The sequence below is a fragment of the Macaca thibetana genome, chromosome 7, assembly GCF_024542745.1.
Source record: "Macaca thibetana thibetana isolate TM-01 chromosome 7, ASM2454274v1, whole genome shotgun sequence".
Lineage (NCBI taxonomy): Eukaryota > Metazoa > Chordata > Mammalia > Primates > Cercopithecidae > Macaca > Macaca thibetana.
This window is the reverse complement of record NC_065584.1, coordinates 38553471-38568933: the sequence shown is the minus strand read 5'-3', so window position 1 is coordinate 38568933 and position 15463 is coordinate 38553471. Positions and strand designations below refer to the sequence as shown.

General features: G+C 40.1%; 1 protein-coding gene across 5 annotated transcripts in view; it reads right to left on the bottom strand.

Moving 5' to 3' along the window:
* The window catches only part of DCAF5 (DDB1 and CUL4 associated factor 5), a 109852-nt gene that overhangs the window by 45212 nt on the left and 49177 nt on the right, over positions 1-15463 (bottom strand). The gene's annotated exons all lie outside the window — the stretch shown is intronic.

Genomic DNA, 15463 nt, shown 5'->3' with positions numbered 1-15463 from the left:
CTGGAAGGCACAAGGCACAGAAATCAGGCATGAGATAGACCAGACAAGAATCTGAAAAACACATTTGCCTAGGACCTCCTGTCAAGCTTGTACAGCTGAATTTCAGCAAAAGGATATTTCTATGCAGTGGCTAGAAAAATGAGGGTAGCAACGCTTCCTTGGTTACTTTAAAACAATTTACTTCAATTGTCAGTTCTCTTTCTCAGTCTCCAAAAGATGAATTACCAGTAAATTTACAAGAAAAGGATAACAAACATCTTGAAAGAAGAGACATATTAAAATAATGATTTTGTTTACCCAAGCTAACTGCACAACTGAAAACATACTCGTCAAGACCCTGAGAAGTGGGTTGCATCCACTCTAACTGGGTAGTCACGGATGGTGTTTAAGCAATATATTCATCCTTCATATTAGAGATACAAGAACCATCAGCAAAAACAATAGGCTGGGTACAGTGGTTCATGCCTATAATCCCAGCACTTTGGGAGTCTGAAGCAGGAGGATCACTTGAACCCAAGAGTTTGAGACCAGCCCTGGCAACATAATGAGACTTTGTCTCTACAAAAAAATAAAAAAATTAGCCAGGCATGGTGGCATGTGCCTGTAGTCCCAGCTGCTCAGGAGGCTGAGGAGGGAGTGTCACTTGAGCCTAGGGGGCTGAAGCTGCAGTGAGCCATGGTCACGCCACTGCACTCCAGCCTGGGTGAGAGAACAAGACCCTGTCTAAAAAAAATGAACAATAGAAACTTTATTGTTTATAATGGATAATTTTTCAATCATAATCATTTTATTACTTTATTTTGAATTTTTAATCTGTTCATGGAGAATTTTTATATTCTATATAGCATGATTAGAGAATAAGTATTAAAGACAATTCTTAAATTTAAATGCAGAGCAAGGAGTGCAACAATTAGAAAAGGAAAATGACTTGTTTTCCTTACAATTCCCCACAAATTGATATGTAGCGTTAAAACATACTTTGGTTAATACATAGAACTTCATTTATCTAGCTTCACTAAAGAGTACTATGTTCTGGTTCACCTAATATTCTTCCATAGTTTCATAAGATTCACATTTTAAAAAAAGTTTCACACAGTATGGTTCTAAATAATTTCTTTTGATGACTCAGAACGTACTTTCAATATTACAGTGAACCAGGATGGCCATGAACATTAACAAGTATATACAGTACTAACTTTTAAAGGTTGTGGGGAGTGGTAAGTGCGATCTTTCAGGCAGTCAGGATCACTATTTTATTACAGAGGGATGAATGCTCATAGTCCATGTCAAAACCAAGTTTTCTTTTGTATTTTGGGTTAATTTTTGGAGCACTGAATTACTGGTAGGAAAGTGAAGTTAAGTATATATGTTGGGGACACTGTAGAACAAGTGCCACATTAGAACTCACTCTGTCTCATGCAGACATTACTGTCATGGATAGGTAGTGATCCCAGTAGATTTAGAGAAAAAAGTTTATAAATTCTAGAGAATCACAGACCTGAAAAGGGCCTCAAGACAACTAAATTAGAGCCTAACAGATTTATTTGAAACATTTTAAAGAAGTTTTAATTGCATTGTACCAAATGAAAAAAGAGCTATATATTACCAGAAGAAAGTTAATACTGAATGAAGATAACATATTTTCTTTTTTTGCCAAGAGAATGGTGGGGAAAATTAAGTGGACAAGAAAAGAGCTATACTATCCTATGGGAAGGGAAGCCCTGAAACCACAGTACAGAGGCAGCTGCCAACCTAGCTTGGTCACAAAAACAGCCTGTACCAACACCAGCCCCAGTCAGTCCTGTGTCCCCCAAAGCAGTCTTCTCACCAAAGGAAGGAATGCTCTGGTACTGCAGCTATGTGTGGAAACAAGCCTTGGGCAAAACAACCTGTAACCCTTTTAGGATTGGAATGAAAGGAAAGAGGGAAGACTTAGAAAACCACCCCTAGAATTCCAGACATCAAGGAGGGGCCCCGTATCCCTGCAGGCCCCAAGTAGTAATCCCTGCAGAGAAATGCTCTTATAATGGTCCGAAACACAGACCACACTCACTCGCATACATAAAATGAATGACAGGACTGTTAGAGACCAGGCATTTCCTTTACAGGGTGCCCTGGCTGCGATAGGCATGTGGTGTTATCTAAACACTGAACTCAAAAACAATGAGAGGCTTTCAATCCAAAATCAGCATGGAGTGTGCAAATAAACCAGCATTTGTAGGACTGACTAGGAGTTGGGGGTGGAAACAAGAGTCAACAGAAAGAGACTTGGCCAGCCTCACCAGCCATAGCAGCAGGGGTTTGCAGCAGCTCAGGCATCCTTGAGAGGAAAGCTAGAGCCTCTGGCAAATACCCATTCCATCTGTTATCAGGAACTTCCTCTGCCCAGTCTAGTCAGGCCTGTAGAGGAATCTGCCCAGGATGGCATATGGACCATCCCAACTCCACCCAAGCTCCCTGACCCACCATCTGCAGTCTGATTACACTACAGGAATTAGGTTGTGGGCTCCAGGATAGTAACTAACTTTTCTCTTGCCTATGCTTCTGGGCAGGGAACTCTAACCTCTCACACAAAGAAAGTACAGAGGAATCTTGCTCCTAGATTGTTCAGGGGTGCTATTTAAAGAGCAGCAGCCACCAACACTGAAAACTTCATGTTTTGTCACAAAATTCCATTCCTTCCAGAGGGATGGAATGACACCTGAAATCCAGAAAGTAAGTTACATTATCATTACATTATCATACATTACCTGCTGTAATTTATCAGCAGGGGTCTGCAGCTGGCCACTCCTGGTGAGAATGATAAGGATGATCTGGTTTGCTAGAAAGGCAGAGCTTGGAAGCAGTTTGCCCTCATAGTCAAGATACAAAGATGATGTCAAAGATTCTGGCTTCAAGTGTAAGATGCATGAAAAATCATCAAGGACTTTAAAAAACGTAGATTCTCAGGATTCCCACCCCCTGCCCCCCACAATATTCTAATTCAATCTGGAAAGTGGGCCCAGGTATCTGAATTTTACCAGCAATACCAGTTAATTGTAATACAGGTGACTTTCAAACCACACTGTGAGAAACGTGATTCCATTTTGGAATTTGTGGGGTTGGGGGTAGAGAGAAAACAAGGTGGACAAAAGATAAATTATCAAAGTCAATGAAAAGCTAACCATATCATAAGGCACTTTTTCACCGTGTTAGTCAGGATGGTCTCGATCTCCTGACCTCGTGATCTGCCTGCCTCGGTCTCCCAAAGTGCCGGGATTACAGGTGTGAGCCGCCGTGCCTGGCCTCTATTGTGTACTTTTAATTTAAGAAGTACTTGTGACCATCTAAATTGATTTCATCACCCACTGGATTATTATCATGTCTGTTTGCAGAAGGATCTCCAATTCCTTTTCAGATCGGAGTTCTATTCCTGTCCTCAGCACATTCCCTGAAGAATTAATTTCTCATTTTCTCTTAAAGAAATAGGGGTGCCTCTATACAAACAAGAATGCCTCAATCCTGACTTGCTTTCTGGACACTTATCTTGATAATGAAAATGCCACTGTCTCTACTCCTTCAGAGAAGTGGCTACCAATACATTCAAATGAGATGAGCAATATATTGCAAGAACTAGCAAAACATGTTAACGAGTTCAAATAAAAATATCTTTATAAGAAAAATTAATGAAATACATCTATCCCAACCTATCTTCATCCAAGGATTTGCTATAAAACACAACAAGAACAGGGTAGAAGGTGATCCAAGGTGATCCAAAAGACCCAGGGCGAAAAGCAAGAACGCCTCAGAACATCAGAAAAATGTCCCTCACAAGCTCTCTCCTGCGGGGTTGGTTGTTTTTTTTTTTTTTTTAAGTCCACTGAATTGGACTTCTTTATTGCTCTGGTGGGGTAAAAAGAACATTTAAAAAAGTCCTTGACCAAGGCAAGACTTGGAACACAAGAGAAACAGGCCAAGGCTGTTTCCAGGGAAAGTGATTGAGAGTATCACTTCTAGCACAACACAGGGAATTGAAAAAGCTTCCAAGATCAGGCTCTGTGGACCTAGATTACTATAAATCCATGATTAATCCATACAGTACACCTGGTGGTGCCAACAAGATTTTCCAAAGGCCACTGGCATGAATTTCCTCATTGTTTGCATGTAAAAGTTCTATAAGACCGGTAGAATACTTGGAGTCAAGGCACTACTGTCCTAACTCACAGACATCAGAGCTGGTGTCATACCACAAGCAGAGAGGGAAAAGCAAGGTCTTTTCTATGGGAGAAAGTCTCTCCCCACCAGTTTGATTTAAGACAGGATGACCTATAAGGAATATGGCATGTTTTGTATTTCCTATAACACAACCCATAGAATATGATAAATCCTAGAAGATACTAGAACTAGGTAAAGAGTGAGCAAGTTCAGGGAGTCACAGTCCACACTGGTCGCATTCAAGTATGTTTAGAGCCCCAGTAATCCCTTAACCATTTATTTTATGTGAGTTGGAAGGGGGATGAAAAACCTGGGCTTTCTCTTTTGTTTTCCTAATGCACTCCTCAGTCCCAAGACTGAAACTTCTCTAGAGAGACCCAGAACTGTCAGACAACCAGCCTAAGAAAGACACATTGCGATCTGTGAATAAACACGTTTATTTTCCCCAGAACATGATTCACTGCTAGGCTTCTCTGGCTTGATATATAGATGAATTCAGTATACTTTTTGAATCTCCAGAAATTTGACTGAAGTTGGCAGAAAAGCTTGACTAAATTCCTGTAAAGAAATCTTTATATAATCAAATTGCGTATCCAGCCCTTTCAGAAGCACACATGGATGGCGGGCCTTGCAGAGTTTCTAATCATCATCTTCCAGAACAGGAATGTGCCCAGAGAAGAAGTGTTCTAGAGCCCAGAACGCTTCAACTTTTTTGGCCCACAGGTTCCAAAAGCCCCACAGAACCAACCAAGATCTCAAAGTGAATTAAGAAGCAGTATAATAACAGATTTATTATCATGACTTTCCACAAAATAAGGGACTCAACATTTCGTCATTTATCAGATGGCCTGGTTTATTCAAAACCCCTCTCTACCCAAAAGCTGGTGAAATAACGATTTTCATAAACAGCCATTTAATCTTCATCTTACGTAGTATCAGCCCTGACCTCACAGTGCATAAAACTGGGAAGAGTTCAATGAACAGTGGTTGGCAAGAAGGAAAAAAGCAAGGGGAAGGAGGGACACTGAGATGGCAGTTGCTACAGCAACAGTAACAGTGCAGAAGGAGGGAGTAGGAAGATATGCAGGTAAACGGACAGTCTGTGATGGCAAGACAAGAAGTTGGGGTGGGTGCACTGAGTATTAGGTGACAAGGCCACAAAGCTACAGGAATGCTGAAGAGGAAAGAAGAAAAGTCTGGAAAAAATTCCTAAGCAGAAGAGAGTCTGAAAACAAAAATTATGATTTGGTACTTTCTAAAAAGAACTCTTATAAAAACAATTGAAAACAAGAGAAGAGAGAAAGGTCAAGGAAAGACTCCTTCCCTCCACCTGCTGACTGATGAGACGCGATTACAGGAAAACAGCTTGTTTCATACAGGAGCCACTCATTGAGAACATGTCCAAAAACCAAAATCACCTCTAGTTGGCAATAATATGAATGCCTCAGAACAACAGCTTTAAAAATTTTTTATAGTAACCTTTCATAATAAGTACATTTTATACTGTATTCTCCTACACCCACATTAATTTAGCATAAATTCATTAAACAATACTTAGCAGCTACCATATGCAACGCACTTTCTTTTTTTTTTTGAGACGGAGTCTCGCTCTGTCCCCCAGGCTGGAGTGCAGTGGTGCGATCTCGGCTCACTGCAAGCTCCACCTCCTGGGTTCACGCCATTCTCCTGCCTCAGCCTCCCGAGTAGCTGGGACTACAGGTGCCGGCCACCACGCCCGGCTAATTGTTTTGTATTTTTATTAGAGAGGGGGTTTCACCGTGTTAGTCAGGATGGTCTCGATCTCCTGACCTCGTGATCTGCCTGCCTCGGTCTCCCAAAGTGCCGGGATTACAGGTGTGAGCCACCATGCCTGGCCTCTATTGTGTACTTTTATTTAAGAAGTACTTGTGACCATCTAAATTGATTTCATCACCCACTGGATTATTATCATTATTATTTTTGGAGACAGGGTCTCACTTTTTCGCCCAGGCTGGAGTGCAATGGTGCAATCTTGGCTCACTGCAAGTTCTGCCTCCCGGGTTCAAGTGACTGTCCTGCCTCAGCCTCCCGAGTAGCTGGGATTATAGGCGGCACCACCATGCCTAGCTAATTTTTGTATTTTTAGTAAAGACAGCATTTTGCCATGTTGACCAAGCTGGTCTTGAACTCTACTGACCTCAAGTGATCTGCCCGCCTCAGTCTCCCAAAGTGCTGGGATTTCAGGCATGAGCCACCATGCCTGGCCACCCACTGGATTATTGAAAGAGCTTCCTGCTTGTCTCTGCTTTCATTTTGGCCCATGCTTCAGTTTATCCTTAACAAAGCAGGCAGAGGAGATGCTGAACCATGAATCTAATCCTATCATTCCTTTGCTGAAAACCCTCCAGTGGCTCCCCATTTCAACTAGAGTAAAAACCAAATTCCTTACAATGCCAGCAAGGCCCTAGACAATACCCCTACCCTCATCCTTTATGTCTCTGACCCCACCTCCTAGGACCTTATTCAACTTCAACCACATGGTGCCTCTTAACTGCTCCTAGAACATGCCAGGCATGCTTCTGCTGCAGAGCTGTAGTACTTACAGATCCTGCAGCCTAGAATGTTCCTCCCTAGGTCTGAGCATGGTTCATTCATTAGCTCTTTATTCAAGTATCCTCAGTTAGGCCTTTCCTGACACCTTATGCAGAAATACAACTTCTCCAATGCTTCCTCCCTGACCCACTTCATTTTCCTCTACTGCATCAATCACCATCTTATATACCATGTATTTTTACATATTTATTTTGTTTCCTGTTTGTCTTTTCCCACTAGATGATTAGCTTTTATATCTTTTCTTTGTGTACCTCATGCTTAAACAGTGCCAGACAATAGGCATTTGATAATCAGCTGTTGAATGAACAATGTAATAGATCATAAGCAGCAGTTTGAAAAACACTGACTTGAAACATTTTTAAAACGAAACTAACAGGCCTGGTGCAGTGGCTCATGCCTGTAATCCCAGCACTTTGGGAGGCCGAGGCACACAGATCATGAGGTCAAGAGATCGAGATCATCCTGGCCAACATGGTGAAACCCAGTCTCTACTAAAAATTTTAAAAATTAGCTGGGCGTGGTGGTGCGCACCTGTAGTATCAGCTACTTGGGAGGCTGAGGCAGAAGAATCACTTGAACCCGGGAGGCGGAGGTTGCAGCAAGTAGAGATTGCACCACGGCACTCCAGCCTGGCGACAGAGTGAGATTCTGTCTCAAAACAAACACACACATACACACACACACTAACAAAGTAAAAACAGGCTCCATTGAGATTCACATGGCTCTTGACATTTGTCTACCCATGAAACCTGATCTTGAGAGGCAAGCAGCAGAGCAGCATAAAATCAGATAAATAGCAGGAGGCTTGGAAAGCATCTGAGTCAAAGTCCTCCTACATAGGCGCATAGGTGCAGATCTGTGGTCCACAGTGATTTGTCAATGACCATCCAGGTCTCTACATCTCACATGAAGCCATGATGCCACCATACATCCTTTAAGTGAGTTAAATTCATCCATGTGCTAATCATGTAAGGATCCAACAAGATAATTTAACAGGTAAACAAGTATATTAATTATATCTTAGACTTTAAAGCAGTTCCTGGCTGGGCATGGTGGCTCATGCCTGTAATCCCAACACTTTGGGAGGCTCAAGCAAGATAACTGCTTGAGCTCAGGGGTTCGAGGCCAGCCTGGGCAACAAAGTGAAACCCCGTCTCTACAAAAAAACCATACAAAAATTAGCCGAGCATGCTGGCACATGCCTGTAGTCCCAGCTACTCAGGAGGCTGAGGTGGGAGGATCAACTGAGCCACTGCACTGCAGCCTGGGTAGCAGAATAAGACACTGTCTCAAAGAATAAAATAACATTAAAAAAAAACAAAACAAAACCAAGTTTCTGATATTTGCAGAAAAGAAGTTAAAAAAAATTAATAATTAAGCTTTAAAAGGAAGTCAATTACAAGTTAAAAGAAAGTAGATTCATCTATCATATTTCAGAAAGTGACCAGTGAATTCAGCAGGTATTAAATATATGTCCCACACAATTATGTTCAAAAATAGGTAGTGATATACTGTACATGTTGATGGATATACAGATATTAATAAGAAGATATATTAACTAGACTATAGAACTTCGGTCATTTTTATTTTCCTTATAGCTTTCATTTTATTTTCCAAGTTTTTCTACAATGAATATAAACTTCTTCTATAATCAGAAGGAAATGTCTTCTCACATATACTCCCTCTTTTAAAAAGGGTCCATGGAAGAAAGCTTTGAGAAAAGTATGAGAATAGGGAATTTAGAGAGCCTCTTAATGGAAACTTCACATAATAAACTGACCCATAGGATTCTGGTACAAATGCTAAACTTGAAATTCAGTCGTTATTTTAAATCCATATAATACTAATTAAATATTAATTAAATCAAATGAAAATTTTCAAAGGATTCTGAAAATCTTAGTGTCCCTTACCACCTTCTCAATGAGGGCAAATAATATCCCTCCTTTGGTAGGTTTCTAGATACTAAACAAGCTTCCCTTGGTTAGCATTGGACATAGTCACCAAGTCAGGTCTGAAACTACACTGTTTTATTTCTTTCTACCGATCCACCATCCCACTTCCAAAGTATCCATAAATAAATGGCAAAGTTAAGTGATCAGAATAGAAAACAGATTAAAAACACACAAGTATTTTATGCATAATCCAGAAACATTAGCAGTGTTCTTGGAAAGTCTTCTATACATGGGCAAATTCATGGGTAAAAGAAGCCAAGATTATTATTGAGAGTATACTAAGAAGTCCCTATCTAAAATATGTGACTCCCAACACATAAAACGTAAGGTCAAACCTGGAATCACAAAATAGAAAGTTCAAACTACAAAGAATTCACTGAAGGGACTATATCAAGATAGATACCCCTGAAGAAGCAACAAGTTCTTCATTAAATTTAATTTCCAAAATGTTTTCATGTATATCGTATCATCTAATCCTTAAAATAAACCTATAAAATAGTGTGGGTAACATCAACCTATGTTACACTGGAGGAGACCAAGGTCCTGAGTAATTATATGACTTGGCCCTGACCACACAATCAAGCAGTCAAAATAGGAGAAGCAAGTTTTTTCTGCTTCTTGGTTCAACAAGATTTCACAGAATACGCTGTGGAGATGGATTATTCCACCCATTAAAAAGAACAGCATCAGAGCGCAAGGCATCAGGGCCAGAGGGATTCATGTAAGTCATTCACCTTATACCCTTCCCTACGATTCAGTAATTCATTTATTCATGCATACATTCATTTAAATATTTACTGAATGCCTGCTGACTATCTTAGGCACTGCGCCAGGCGCATGGATTCAAAGATGTTACAGTTTCCATGAACAGTGCTGTAATAAGGAGAAGATGTGCCATGAGAAGACAGAGGCAGAATAACTGCCCTCTACTGGGGAGACAGGAGTGGCAGTAGTCACAAAAGACTTCCTGGAAGAAAAACCTGAGCTGACGCAACAGAGAGTCAAAGGATTGACTCAAATTCTTAACTGGCAAAAGAAGATAAATCTGGATATGTTAACACAGTCATGCATCAGCTTAATGACAGGAATATGTTCTACGAAATGTGTTGTTAGGCAATTTTGTTGTATAAACATTATAGAGAGTATTTACACAAACCTAGATGGTATAGCCTACTATACACCCCAGCTATGTGATATAACCTAGGCTACAAACCTATACAGCATGTTAACATATGTTATTATACAGAACACCGAATGCCATAGGCAACTGTAACACAATGGGTAAGTATTTGTGTATCTAAACATATCTAAACATTTAAAAGGCACAGTAAAAATACAGTATAAAAGATTTTAAAAAATGGTACACCTGTATAGGGTATCCACCATGAACAGAGCTTGCAGGACTGGAAGTTGCTCTGGGTGAGTCTGTGAGTGAGTGATGAGTGAATGTGAAGGCCTAGGACATTACTGTACACTACCACCACAGACTATATGAATATTATACACTTAGGCTACACTACATTTATTTTAAAATATTTTTCTTTCTGCAATAATTAGCCTTAGTTTACTATAACTTTTTTTTTTTTTTTTTTTTTGAGACAAAAATCTCATTCTGTCACCCGGACTGGAGTACAGTGGTGTGATTTCAGCTTACTACAACCTCTGCCTCCCGAGTTCAAGTGATTCTTCTGCTTCAGCTTCCTTAGTAGCTGGGATTACAGGCAACGTCACCATGCCCAGCTAATCTTTGTATTTTTAGTAGAGACAGGGTTTCACCATGGTGGCCAGGCTGGTCTCAAACTCTTGACCTCAAGTGATCCCTGCCTCAGCCTCCCAAAGTGCTGGGATTACGGGCATGAGCCACCGCGCCCGGCCATTAGTTTACTATAACTTTTCTACTTTATAATACTTTTTTACTGTTTTAACTTTTTGACTCTGGTAATACTTAGCTTAAAACAGGCACATTGTACAGCTGTACAAAAACATTTTCCTTCTTTATATCCTTATTCTATAAGCTTTTTCCTATTATTATTATTTTGTTTCTTTTTAAACTTTTTTTTTGTTAAAAACTAAGACACACACATACACACAATTAGCCTAGACCTACACAGGGTCAGGATCATCAGTATCGCTATCTTCTACCTTCACATCTGTCCTACTAATGTCTTCAGGGTTGATAATACAGGTGGAGCTGTCATCTCTTATGATAATACTTCCTTCTGGAATACCTCCTGAAGGATCTGCCTGAGGCTGCTTTAGAGTTAACTTTTTTAAATAAGTAGGAATATACACTAAAATAACTGTAAGAAACACAGTATAGTAAATAGGTAAACCAGTAACATAGCTGTTTATTATCAAGTGTTATGTACTGTACATCAAATTGTATGTACTGCACTTTTATATGACTGGCAGCACAGTATGTTTGTTTACACCAGCATCACCACAAACACATGAATAATGTGTTGTGCTACAATGTTATGACAGCTACATCACCAGACGACAGGAAGTTTTCAGCTCCATTATAATCTTATGGGACTTCTGTCATATATGTGGGTCCATTACTGACTGAAAATCGTTATGCAGAACGCGCATGTATATGGATAAATTCTCAACACATACCAATGAGTGAAAAAGTCCAGTTGTAGAATGATTATATAGCAGCATATTATTTGTGTGAAAAACATACAAGCATATGGAAATAATGCCATATATTTTTCAACAGGTACATGTATAAGCATATAAAAACCAAGAAAAAGTTCTGGAAGCATATGTTATAAACTCATTTAATACTCACTACCCCCAGGAGAAAACATGAAGGACCAGGACTAGAAGAGGTAGTCAGAGGGGGCTTTAGCTTGTGGACAGTTTTAAAAGGAGAACACTATTACCTGTTACTGGTTTTTTCTTTTCCTTTTGAAATAATTACAGATTCAGAGCAAGACATGAGAAATGTACAAGAATGTCCTGTGCATCCTTTACCTAGTCTCTTCCAATGTTATCATCATCTTGCATAGCCATAGTACAGTATCACAAACAGGAAAATTACATTGGTACAATCCACAGACTTTATTCAGATTTTACCAGTTACACATGCATTCATTTGTATTAGGTGAATGTGATAACCACTATGTTATGGAAACTCACTTGTATAGCTTGTATATGTACATCATGCATAGCTTCATGTAACAATCACTGCAATTAAGATATTTATCGGTACCATCACAAGACTCCCTCATGCAACTCTGTCCTCTACTCTCATCCCTAACTCCTGGCAATCAATAATCTGTACTTATCTTGAGAATTGTATCATTAATGAGGATTACATAAGTGGAATTACGCAGCATGTATTCTTTTGAGATTGGCTTTTTTCAGTCAACAAAATTTCCTTAAAGTTCATCCAAGTTGTATCAACACAGTTAGTTCCTTTTCATCACTGAGTCGTAGTCTGTGGTATGAATGTACCACATTCACCTAATGAAGGATATGTGGGTAGTTTCCAGCTTTTGGTTATAAGGAGTAAAGCTGCTATGAACATTCATATACAAGTTTCTGTGTAGAAATAAATTTCATCTCTCCTAGATATAGATCCAAGAATGAAATTGCTGGGTTATAAGCTCATCTTTAAGTTATAAAGTAACTACAAACTGTTTTCCAAAGAGGATGTACCATCATATACTCCCACCAGCAAAATATATGAGTGACTGAGTTTCTCTACATCTTCACCAGTATTGCTTGTATTTTAAAAAGCTAAACTAACAAGTCTGTCAAAGTATTTCAAAACAAAAGGAGAGATAACTAGGTATTTTTAACTTCTTTATGGACATACACATCAATGAAATATTTTTGTACCCATTTAAAAAAAATCAAACCTGAATTTGTTCAAGCTTCTAGATCTAATATCAAATTATGGGAAAAACCAGAGTCAGAAGAACATGCGAAACTGCAGTATAAGAATGCAATCAGCATAAGCTAGAATATAAGAAATTCCTAAGACAAATAATCCAGTTTCTTCAACACATAAGTTGCAAGCAAAGGAAGTGAGAGATGGCCGGGCGGGGTGGCTCACGCCTATAATCCCAGCACTTTGGGAGGCCGAGGTGGGTGGATCACCTGAGGCCAGCAGTTCAAGACCAGCCTGGCCAACATGGTGAAACCCCATCTCTACTAAAAATACCAAAAATTAGCTGAGTGTAGTGGCGGGCACCTGTAATCCCAGCTACTCAGGAGGCTGAGGCAGGAGAATTGCTTGAACCCGGGAGGTGGAGGTTGCAGAGAGCCAAGATTGTACCATTGCACTCCAGCCTGGGCAATAAAAGTGAAACTCTGTCTTAAAAAAAAAAAAAGAAAAAGAAAAAAGTGAGAGACAGGGGTACCTACAAACAAAGACAGACTTATAAGTCAAATCATCTAATTGCTTTGTAAGGAGTTTGAGTCCTGCTTCATAAAAACCATTGTAACAACTAGATATGAGATGGTATTAAGGAATTACCGTTATTTTTTAGGTAGAATAATCTTGTGGTTATGTTTCTTTTTTAATTATCTTTTTATGGAAAGCAGTTTGGTAGTTTCTCAAAAAGTTTAATATAGATCACCATATGATCCAGTAATTCTACTCCTAGGTGTAATATACCCAAAATAATTGAAAACAGGTTCTCAAAAAAATTTTTTTCATGAATGTTAATGATAGTATCATTCACAATAGCCAGGAGATGGGACAATCCAAATGGCCATCATTAGGTGAATGGATAAACAAAATGTGTATATCCATATCTGTGTAATGTATATATAATAGAATATTATTTAAGCCATAAAAAGGAATGAGACACTAATACATGTGGATGAATCTCAAAAACATGATGCTAAGTGAAAGAAGCCAGACAGAAGGTCACAAATTGTGATGGCCAATATTAGGTGTCAGCTTGACTGGATTCAGGCATGCCTACATGGCTGCTGAAGCATTGTTGCTGTGTGTGTCTGTGAGGCTGTTTCCAGAGCAGACTGAGATGTCAGTCAGTGGGCAGGGAGATGACCCGCCTTTAATGTGGGCAGGCATTGTTCCAGTGTGACTAGAACAAAGCTAGCAGAAAAAGGGGGATATTCAGCTTGTTGACGTTCATTGTTCTCTTTCCAAGCCTGATGCTTTGCTTCCTCTCCTCCTGCCCTTGGACATAAGACTCCAAGTTCTTCTGCCTTTGGACTCTGGGACTTGCACCAGTGGCCTCCTGGGGGCTTTTGGGCCTTTGGCATCAGACTGAAGCCTGTACTGTCAGCTTCCCTGCTTTTGAGGCTTTCACACTTGAACTGATCACTCTACTGGCTTTTCCCATTCTTCACCTTGCAGACAGCCTATCATTTACCTTTGTAACAGTATGAGCCAATTCTCCCTAATGAACTCCCTTTCATATATACATATATCCTATTGGTTCTGTTCCTCCGGAGAACCCTGAATAATTATACATAGTGTGAAATACCCAGAATAGGTAAATCTTATTTTTACTATTCTACTTTTATCTGTTTTTTTGTTTTGTTTTGTTTTGCTTTTTTTGAGACGGAGTTTTGTTCTTTTTGCCCAGGATGGAGTGCAATGGCATGATCTCAGCTCACTGCAACCTCCGCCTCCCAGGTTCAAGTGATTCTCCTGCCTCAGCCTCCTGAGTAGCTGGAATTACAGGCGCCCACCACCATGCCCAGCTAATTTTGTATTTCTAGTAGAGACAGGGTTTCACCATGTTGGCCAGGCTGGTCTCGAACTCCTGACCTCAGGTGATCCACCCGCCTTGGCCTCCCAAAGTGCTGGGATTACAGGTGTGAGCTATCGCGCCTAGCCCTATCTGTTTTTTTTTTATTTTTTATTTTATTTTTAGTGATAGGGTCTCATTCTGTCACATAGGATGGAGCGCAGTAGTGCAGTCATGGCTCACTACAGCCTTAACCTCCTGGGCTCAAGCGATCCCCCTGCCTCAGCCTCCCCAGTATCTAGGACTGCAGGTTCTGCCACTACCCCACCTGACTAATTTAAAAAAATATTTTTGTAGAGATAGGGTGTATGTTACCCAGGCTTGTCTTGAACTCCTAGCCTCAAGCAATCCTCTTGCCTGGGGCTCCCAAATTGCTGGGATTACAGGCGTGAGTCACCACACCCAGCCTACTTTTACATATATTTGAAAAAAAGCCTTACCATAAAAATTTTTAAGAAGAAAAGGTCAACATATGATTTTAAAATAAGAAAGTTGGCCAGGCGCAGTGGCTCATGCCTGTAATCCCAGCACATTGGGAGGCTGAGATGGGTGGATCACTTGAAGTCAGGAGTTCAAGACCAACCTGGCCAGCATGGTGAAACCCCATCTCTACTAAAAGTACAAAAAAATTAGCCAGGCATGGTGGCACATGCCTGCAGTCCCAGCTACTCGGGAGGCTGAGGCAGAGGAATTGCCTGAACCCAAGAGGTGGAAGCTGCAGTGAGCCGAGATCACACCACTGCATTCCAGCCTGGGTAACAAAGCAAGACTTTGTCTCAAAAAAAAAAAAAAAAAAAATTAAAAAATAAAATAAGAAAGTCCATTTAATTTAGGTTTTGATATCATCTACTTCTGAATAACTGGACTTGTGGAATACGAAAGGAAGAATATGAAATGATACGTGTTTGCAGAGCTCCCCTCCATTTACCAGGCATTCCCCCAGATGCTCTGGTCTGAAGTGAAGTCTCTTGTCATGAAAGACATTTG